The sequence below is a fragment of the Primulina eburnea genome, chromosome 6, assembly GCF_022965805.1.
Source record: "Primulina eburnea isolate SZY01 chromosome 6, ASM2296580v1, whole genome shotgun sequence".
Taxonomy (NCBI): domain Eukaryota; kingdom Viridiplantae; phylum Streptophyta; class Magnoliopsida; order Lamiales; family Gesneriaceae; genus Primulina; species Primulina eburnea.
In genome coordinates this window covers 28,170,907-28,181,209 of record NC_133106.1, presented here as the reverse complement: position 1 = coordinate 28,181,209, position 10,303 = coordinate 28,170,907, and the positions used below count along the sequence as shown (strand labels likewise).

Here is a 10,303-nt window from a genome sequence, read left to right as displayed (position 1 = left end):
ATTATTGGAGAGGATTGGATGCCAAAAATATGTGACTTCCACTGACATACATGACGTGAGCTGGGTGGATCTCCAATTAATATGGCTGATGCTATTGGAGAAATTCATGGCGACCGTCGACAACGATTCAACGTGGTTGAAATGTCAAAATAGTGAGAAAAAAATTTATAAAATTAAATTTCATATTTTATATCTTATTATAAGTTATTAAAATATTCAACAATGTTAATCTGTATTATCCTCAATATATAAATTTTTTACATGATTTCTCGTAATCTGTTATCCACAATACTCGATCAAAACTAACTCATTGTTCCTAATATTCAAATTGGATAATAAGTTTTAGAGATTGTTCTAGCTTTATATAAGACACGTACAATTTCCAAAGCTCCTCCAATGGCTACTAATTAGATTGAGATATATGAGATAAATGGACTGTAATGTACACGTAGCGTACCATGCTTTTGAACATATTTAAAATTTGCGAAAAATATAATTCGTTAAAATCAGAGTAAATGAAATAACATGCGTAAAAATCCTTAAACTTAAGCGGTCCTCGGGTTAGTCTTCCGGCTAGTCCGAGCCATCTCACTAGTCTCCGCCTCTCGTCTCCTCAAACTCATCCTCACTCTGCATCGATCAAGTCTAGTGAGTCTAAAGACTCAACATGTATAAACTGGAAATATAAAGTAACGTATAATAAAACCATATGCATTTTAAAGTAACACATACATAACTTAACTTTGAACATACCTACATAACCATAGACGTCCCATCGATTTATAAACATTTTCATAAACATAATTGCAACATACATACTTAAACATGCATATCATCATCTTTTTGCGTAAAGATATGTTTCAAAGCAAGTGAACCATAACAGTGCACCTGATCAGACTAAACCACAGTACTGGGCTGGCAGAGATGTCCACTACCACATACATAAGATCCCCGGTCATACTTTACCCCGTGGATTGCTCTCTGGTCATACTTTACCGCTTTCCCGCTTTCCAATCCTGATCAAAATCCGGTCATACTTTACCAGGGTGGAGAGGTCCCGAACACGTTCTCCGACTTCCAAACCCTTTCATATTTGGTCACAAGACAATTAGCAAACATAAAAACATAAAATATTTTCTTTGCACGTCGAACATACTAATATATTATGCATGTCTGTCCAAGATAAAAAAAAAGTTTAAATTTTTTTTTCCAGATAGCTTGGCGCTCGGGCGGTAAAATCTTACCGCTCGGGCGCCGCCCACTCGGTTGGGCTTTAAAATCCTAAAAAAAAAACATTTTTTTACACCGTTCGAGTAATCACACGAAAATGATCATAACTCACTCGTTTCTTGTCTGAAAATTACGAATTTACTATCAAATCGAAGGTATCAAAAAGTACTACGTTTTATATGTTGAAAGTTTTCCAGAAAATAGATAAAAAAATTCGCATGATTCGAAATGACAGCAGATTCGGTTTTTGAGATCTAAAAATCGTTCCAAATATCGTTTCAAACAATTTTGCTCAAAGTTTGCATAACATAAATGGATTTTTACACACAATATACATTAAAATATTTACTATGACAAGATCGATGCAAAAATGAAAGATTATACATTTCTTTGCTTCTAAACCCTCGAAGATAATGAATCCCGATGCGGTGAACTACAGGAGATGACCGGGAGACGATTGATGCACGTTTTATTGCTCAAAAATGAGTGAAAATCTTTATAAATTTGCAAGGGGAAGGGGTGGCTGCTACTAAAACTGTAAGAACCCTAGTTCTATCAAAAAGAGAGAAAATGCAAGTGTGCGTGTGAGTGTGTGTGGCATGTGTGTGCGTGTATGTATATAGGTTAGGGAGTTAATTAGGGGGTAATTTGATTAATTAAAAATACTAATAGCCAATTAACATGCTAAATAAAATATTAATTCCCCACTAATTTATTATCACCCCTAAATTTAAATAAAATACACATTTGATATACTTTCACGAATTAAAAAATCTCCAACTATTCAAATTAGTATTTTTGAAAAATTTAAAAATCTTAAAGTCATCTAATAAATTAAATTAGGCTTTAAAATGCTTAAAATTCCACAAATCATTTAAAATAACAATTTTTTGACTTGAAATAAAATACCACATTTTCATAAATCGCCTAAATCGTCACCGGTCTCTTTTCTCGATCTCGCATCGAATATTCGCCTGAAACACAAAACTGAAGAAAACAATTTTAACGTACATCAAATAAACATATAAAAATTTAAAAATAATGTGAATCGTAAATCATGCATGGTTAAAAATCATTTTAAAAATTAAATAATAATTTTAACTATTTAATAAATGCAAGGGTTTACGTGTACTGATTTTGGGCTCTACAATACGCTGACCATAATCTATTGGTTTTTTCATGCACTATCATTAATATCTAGGGAATCATGAGACGATACTAATAGGCGCTCTTACCTTGATTTGATGGGTTCTATTAGAAATGAGTTCTAACATTTATATGATCAATGAGTAGATGCATAGAATATGGCTAATTATGGTAAGCTCTTATAAGAGACACATGTTTTCTCGAACCACATGTTTTGTGGACCTACTGTTAGTTGTATCCCCGAATTATTGAAGGTCGCATAAGTATTGGTTTCTGTATTCTCATTGAGAGAGCAAATTCAAAGATTTGAATTTTGTTATTAAGTTTGATGTAGATCAAAATTTTGGTTTGTAAAATATTTTATAATCGAATTCCATATTTGAAAATTTTGAAAGTTAGCACTGCGGTAAATAGTGAGTTCATTTTCTTGAATTTTATGAAGGTGTTCCAAAATTGTTGGCTGTCAAATTTTGAGTCAGTAGTTAAATGCCTTCGACTAGTTGACTATGACTAAGTTGATTCTTTTTACTAGTTGACTTTGATAGAGTGGACTTTGAACGTTTGAATTCGACCAAATTGACATTGAAGAGTTGATTTGACTTAGTGGTTTTCGAAAAATTTGATTTTACATCATTATACCGATGTTTGCACTCGCCACAAGGATGCTATCTGATTGTGGATCGAGATTATGATAAAATCACGATCATGGATGGTTTGATTATTAGGCTTGGAATATCCTATTGAAACACTAACTAGTAGGTGTCCTAGTTTGGAAAAATACTCAATAGAAGTTTTTACTCATTGAACTGGAGTGCCCTAATCAAACTCTAACTACTAGAAGTTTTGACATGTTGATTCGGAGTGTCCCAACAAAACACCAAATATTAGGTGTCCTAGTTATTCAAAACACATGAAATAATCCTATAAGGATTCTAAAATATACATGCTATCTTTAAATAGAAGATCACACATCAAAGTTTGACAACCAAAACTCTCTCCTCTCCAACTCATATTCAGCCTCCTTGTTCTTGAACAACCTCTTGGCCGACCACCTCTCTCCACCACCGACTGTCGCTGCACCGTCGTGCTACCACCATGCCCCCGCCAGTCATTTCCCTTTCTCAGCTCAAAGAATTTTATAGATTTTCTAGAGCGATCTAGAAGAATAACAATGGAATTAGTAGTTTACTCTATATGGCGATTGAAGAAAGGTAACTTCAAGTTGATTGTTCGTAGGGATTGATAACAAGAACTATATCTGCTTAACATTCATAGTAGTTGGAGCTAAGGGTTTAGACAATAAACGTAAACAATCGATAAACACCATATGTTGGATTGAAACATACAAGTGCCAAGTCACGATTTTGCATGTCAAAATAAAAATTTAGAACTTTATTGATTCTTGAATATGAGAAAATGATACACCAACATTAATTGCAAAGGTGGTTTGATGGATTCGTAAATTCTTTCAACATCTACATGCATTTTCAAGAGTTGTAGGGTGTACAAACTCGTTCTATTAGTCACTTCATAGTCAAAGAGCTCATACAAGATGGGACTTCGGTGCATGAGCAGTTTGTGGGTCTGGACTTGGTATCTAAAACGAGCTATTGACATACAACTTTTGTTGTTGCTCCTTTTCTTGTTTAACTGTTGGTGGTGAATTTTAATATGAACAAGCTTGAAACAACCTTTGATGAGTTGGTCAATGTTCTTACTACATATTAAGCATTCATGCAGCAAGAAAAGGCTATTTCTCTAGAAGGATCATCCTTTGAGCTAAATCAGGGCCCAATAACATCATCATAGCACATTACTGCTAGTTGCGGGGTTTGCTACATGAATATCAATTTTCCAAACTACGCGATTTACGCACATATAATATCTTAAACCAATATCTAAGATATACGGCCTTTCCTCTTTAAAGTAATAAAATTAGGGACTAATATCAGTAGACCATGAAAAATAGATGAATCTCAGTGCCTAGTCCAAGATATGCTTATGTTGATGATATGATTCATGTTATGCAAGGTATGTTTTATTCGAAAATCATGTATATTTGTTATGTATATGCTCGAACAGCCCACACTTGCTGAGTGACGATCATATCACTCACCTCTCACTCCCCCTCTCCAGATAAGCATGAAGATCCGATAAAGGAAAAGGAACATGACCAGTTTTGGGGCTGGTGATCAAAGAATTTAATTCAAATTTATGTTTGTTTTAGCTTTTTATTTGTTTTTCCGTTGTAAACGCTTCCGCATAGTTTTTATCATATTTCCAAATAATAATGAACAAGCTAGTGTGAGAAGACATGCTTGACTTGTCAGACATATACTCTCTACCTACTTGTGAATCCTGACTGAAAGGAAAGATGACCAAGACTCCTTTTAAATGGAATGTAGAACATGAACATGACTCATTAGATTTAATTCATACGGATGTATTTAGTCTGCTAAGTGTTACCCTGAAATATCATCATCCCTACTTCGTTACCTTTACTCATGACAACTCTAAGTATGAGTATTTAATGAAATACAATCTGAAGCATTTGAACTGTTTAAATAATTTAGAGCTGAAATTAAAAAAAAAAACCTAGGAAATCGTATTAAATAACTATGTTTTGATTGAGGTAGAGAATACGTAAGTATTGAGTTCCAAGACTATCAAAAATAAAATGAGATTCTCTCACAGTTGACTCTTCCAGCAACACCACGATTGAATGGTTTAGCATAACGTCGAGGTCGAAAATTTTCAAACTCAGTATTTTAAATACTCAAAATCACTAGAAAAAAATTCAAGTTTGTATGGGATTGAGTCCAAGAAATTCGAAATATTAACCTGATAAATATACGAATTTCGAAATTGGTGTACATTTAGCAAGATGTATATTTCAAGATAGAATATGTACAAGATAAGTCGATTATAATCATTATCTATCCGCAATCGAGAATAAAATTTTAATATCTGGATCACGATTATTATGATATTTCAAAATTTCAAGATGAAGACAGCGCATCTATCTCGATTGCCCCAACATCTAAAAATAAGACCTCAATACATTCGAAAATCACAATGCTCCTAGACTCATATCTTTAAAAAATTAGATAAAGAGCTTAGGCAAAACACTGCAGATTTTCTCTCAGAGGAAGAATATTTGGAAAATCACCTTGTATTCATATTTATTTTTCTGAAGAATAATCGGTGAGGGAATTATTATTATTTTTTAAAATCTATGTATAAGTTTTTGAAAGATCTGATCTTGAATGATTCATTTGTTCTATGTTTTTATAAGAAATAATTCCAAGAGCTACTATGATTCAATTCTGATATGGAAACGAATTCTTGAATTATGATATGACCCATACACGGTGAGTATAAAAACGTTATATGGCTCCCACACGGTAGGTATAAATATGTTGCCTCACCTTTTAGATTATTAATAATTAAGAACTCATAAGTAAATCATGGAAAATAAGATGAAATATTAGTGATTTACATTTGTGATTCATTATGATATGTCTTGTCTCGATATTCTTGATATTCAAAAAGTTAAGTACTCATATGTATTATACATCGATCATTTCGTGATTGCTGAGTATTTTACCAAACGTTCACCTCTTACTCTTCTTTTTCAGATAAAAAAGGAACAAATTGAGATTGATGAGCAAAATATGTTTTGGGTTTGGTGACGAAGATTATAGAATTTAGTCTTGTTTTAGATTCTATTTTTATTTTATTTGATTTAAGTTGTAAAGCTCTTTCACATATTTTGGTTTATTCTTTTGGGAGTTTTTCGGCTGTAAAGACAAGTTTATTTTGAGTTATTTATGTAATAGAATGGTTTTGACTACTAGACTTGTTGATTTTGATTATGTGATTGTTAAACAACGTCGGCGCCAAAAACACCTCTGTCTCGGGACATGACATTTAAGTGGTATTAGAGCATCTAGATTCATAAATCTTGTAGGGAAAGTGTAAAAAAAATCGTGTCGTATGTTTTTGGTCATGTTAGACAAATCGAGCCGCACACCCGCGCTCTGTTGCAATTCACTAACCCTGTCGTGCTTGTGTTTTTCCCCCCAGATAGTGAGTGTAGAGTCCCTGCACCTTGTTGAATCTCCTTTACGCTTTATACAATTTTCTTTGCTCCACACAAAATTACTCACGCATCTGCGCTGTTTTGAGGCGGCCCCGTGCTCTGATGTTGCCATTTTCAGAAATTTTTGTATGATCCATAACTTTATGTAGAAAACTCAGAATTTGATTCCCTAACCTCCCCTGTACCACGTCCAGACCAAGCCCAGACCAACCCAAGCCCCTGGACGCGAGCAGCAACCCACTGAAGCTTGACAGCAACCTCTCGCCTACTTGCTGTCATGAGCTTCAATCTCACGTTTTTGATGCTAGGCTTCTAACCATCGAGCCACCCCTTCAACCATACCCTCAATCACCCTCCTAGGACCCTAAGGACCTAACCTATCCCAGCCCAGACCCCCTGGCCGAGCCCCTCTCTTCCCTGCACCAGCAACAAACCTGCACTGCTACCCTTGCAACTCACGGGTTGGAGTCCTAGCTTGCTAGGACTCCTTCCCAGCCCTGGTGTTCGAGTCCTAGCGTGCTAGGACTCTACCCCTGGCTCATATAAGACCCTATCTAGCCCTGCACAAGCCGAGACCAAGCCCAGCCCTCTTAACCCATGAAATCGAGCCTCTCAAACTTCATATCAGAAAGATGGTTCCAGCTTGTTATTTTCCTAGTGTGCTGCCTTTTCGTGTGTGTTCTAGGGCTATGTAACTTGTGTAAAACCATCCCCGTTCAACTCCTAATCATGGCATCCCCTTATGTACAAGTAATTCATGATTTTTGGAACAAAACTCATGTTTTAAAATCACCCTTGATGCATAAACGAAAATACAATAAGGTGCAACTTGTTTTTCATGCAAAACACAATAAAATAAATACTATGGTGTAAAGGATGAATAAAGAAGAATTATGGCGTGCCTTTGCGTTTTATACGCACGAAAAATCGTTGACGACGAAGAACGGAGTGAAACCTTTGGCTTGAATTCCCTTGAACCTTCGAAAATTCCTTCTACTATGTGGTGTGCAAGTTGTATCGTGTAAAAGGGGGTGGTGGGGAGAGTTTCTGAATTTTAAAAGTGTGTGGCCGTGTATTTGAGGTGCAAGGTGTAGGGTTTGAAGTGGTTTAAACAGATTATATGATAATTAAATTACTAACTAGGCTTTAGGCCTATTAAGCCACTAAATTAGGCCCATTAATCTTAATTAGGATTTAATAAAATATTAACAAAGTTTTTGTTTAAATAAATTTGTGAATTTATTAGTCGGGTTGTCAAAAAGCTCGTATTTTAGTTGAAAACCCAACATCGATAAAATTTACGTCCCGGCGTATAAAATCACCTCAAAAACCATTTATTTTCAAAAATAAGAAAAACCACCACCCTTATTTTAAATAATTAAAAATAATTACCCAATAAAAACATTTTCTATTTTTCAGCCATCGGTCTCCGTTCCTCGATCGCAACTCGAATAACCTTTAAAATACATTTTAATGCAATCATGTAAAAAAATATATTTTAAACATGTAATTATGCACAACATAATTAATTAATGCAATTAAACATTTAATTAAAATACAAGAGAATTTAATAATTGCATGCATGTGGTAATTTGCATGGATCTTTAAATTTTCGGGGCGTTACAAATTCACTTGGCTCCAACTACGCCGGTGTTAGCGAATGTAGCTTTTGTTGTAAATCTCACGTACGTTCTTCAAATCTCCTTTCTTAAATCTTCGAATCAGGTCCACGGTCGGATTACTCGTTCCTCTTCCAAATAGCACTAGAATATTTGGAAGAACTTTTAACGTTGAAGATCAAAATTCGAGAAACGGCTCAACCCTTAAAAATCTTCAAGGTGGCTGAAAAATTTGAGAGAAAACGGAAAGGAATTTTCGAAAGCTTTCAAGGAAAGTGGAGGCTTGCTTGGAGGCTAGGGATATGGCTTCTCTACTGTCTTTTATAATCAAGTCATGACCTAATTTCTATAATTAACATTAATGGGTTTGATTAATTAATTGGACTAGTTCAACTAGTTTAATTAATTAATCAAAGTCCATTAACAACTTTAATTATTTAGTATGTTGGACTTGTACTCCTACAAGTCCATCAAACATTATTCCCACTATATTTAATTTAATATTTAATAAACTCAACTTTTGAGTATAATAAATTAAATTATCATATTCCACAAATTCAACTATTTGAATTTATTCTCTCCAAATTTTAAATATCATAAATTCAACTTCTTGAATTTAAAATCTCATAAATTCAACTCCTTGAATTTATTTTTCTCAAAATTTAATTATCATAAATTCATCTCCTTGAATTTACTATTTTATATAAACTCAACTCCTTGAATTTATTTTTCTCTCAACTATTTTATATAAATTCAACTCCTTCAATTTATTGTTCTCTCAATGGGAACAAATGATCCAGTATTTGTGTGACCCTCAATGGTTCAGGGATACAGCTAGCCGTGAGTTCACAACTCTTTGTGATTCAGGAAATTTTTCTTTATTCGGGGTTACCCCGATTTGCCCCATTTCATACACCAACATTTGGTCAAGAGAATGTCTGAAATTATTTTCTGATTAAACCCATCGAATCATGGTAAGAGCGTCTAGTAGCATCACCCCATGATTCCCTAGGTATCACTGATAGTGACTGCAAGAACCAGTCGGTTATGATTAGCATAAAGCAAGGTTCCTTCATCTCATATATCCCGATCGAATATGCAACCATTGGTTGAGAGTTCTGAGTATTGTTTCTAACCTTCATGCCAAGATTGTTGTGTTATTTGCCTTGAGCAGTCCTAAATATGATCAGAAGCACAACATAGTGACTTTTAGTTTCCGAATCTTCTCACAACACATAGTAGGAAAAATCAGTTCTTTATGATATTTTTTGCTGACATCTTTGTTATGTTATTTGCCTTACCATCTGCTCTGTCTTGTGACTTTAGAGTCTGCCATTTTTTACCATACATTTAAAGATGAATTATTCAGATATTTTTTCAATCCCCATCTTTCGTTTATGCTCCCTTTCTTCTGATGAGGATGAGTGTATGCAGAAGCACTTGGCTTGATAAATGCTTTAGTAAGCCGGGCCTTTTCAAATGATTTTGGGGGGAAAAATCAGAAGCAAACGCTTAAGGAATCATATTTTATACCTTCTTTGCTTCGAAGAAAACTGCATGTGGTAATCCCGCGCGAACACCCATTGCGTAAGTGCCTAGCACCGGTGCAAAGGTGGCCGCAAGACGTTAAATATCTAATTTTTCTTGTTTATTTTTATATTTTATTCAAAATTAATGGCATTAAATCGTTATATTATATAAATTGATTGTAAAATATGTAGAACAATTTTTTTAAAAAAATTTAAAATAAAATATTTACTACATTAGACGATCACCTAAATAGATCTAAAAATAATAGCAGTGAGGGAACTAGGCGCCACTGGTTATATTTGTCCATCCTCGTGTCATATTCAGTTGACATAGAATCCAATTTAATTTACAGTTGGCTTGAAGTTGAGTTTTTGACTTTATGTGACTAACTTTGCTGGTGATTTGACCTTTTACCCATATGACCAAATTGCCCTTGAAAATGTGAGGTCCTGGTGTTCTGTCAAACTGATGGCTCCACAAATTTATGCAAACAATACTGCAAAAACCCAGCAATACCCCCGATTATTATATATAAAAAATTGAATTATTTTTTTAAAAAAATTTAGAAGGGAAATTATTTCCATCTCATCTCAATGGTAAATTTATTTCTTGATGTTATCCAATATTTCAAATAATTCATTTTAATTTAATTATTGGTATAAAATAATAATGAATA

At 34.1% G+C, this 10,303-nt stretch overlaps 1 long non-coding RNA gene across 1 annotated transcript; it reads right to left on the bottom strand.

Moving 5' to 3' along the window:
- Window positions 1–497: 497 nt before the first annotated feature.
- On the bottom strand, window positions 498–7,502 carry LOC140834057 (uncharacterized). The gene is made up of 3 exons (XR_012118651.1): window positions 1,615–7,502; window positions 889–1,084; window positions 498–630 (listed from the first exon to the last, which is right to left on the bottom strand). It is a non-coding gene; the product is annotated as an uncharacterized lncRNA (long non-coding RNA).
- Window positions 7,503–10,303: the final 2,801 nt, after the last annotated feature.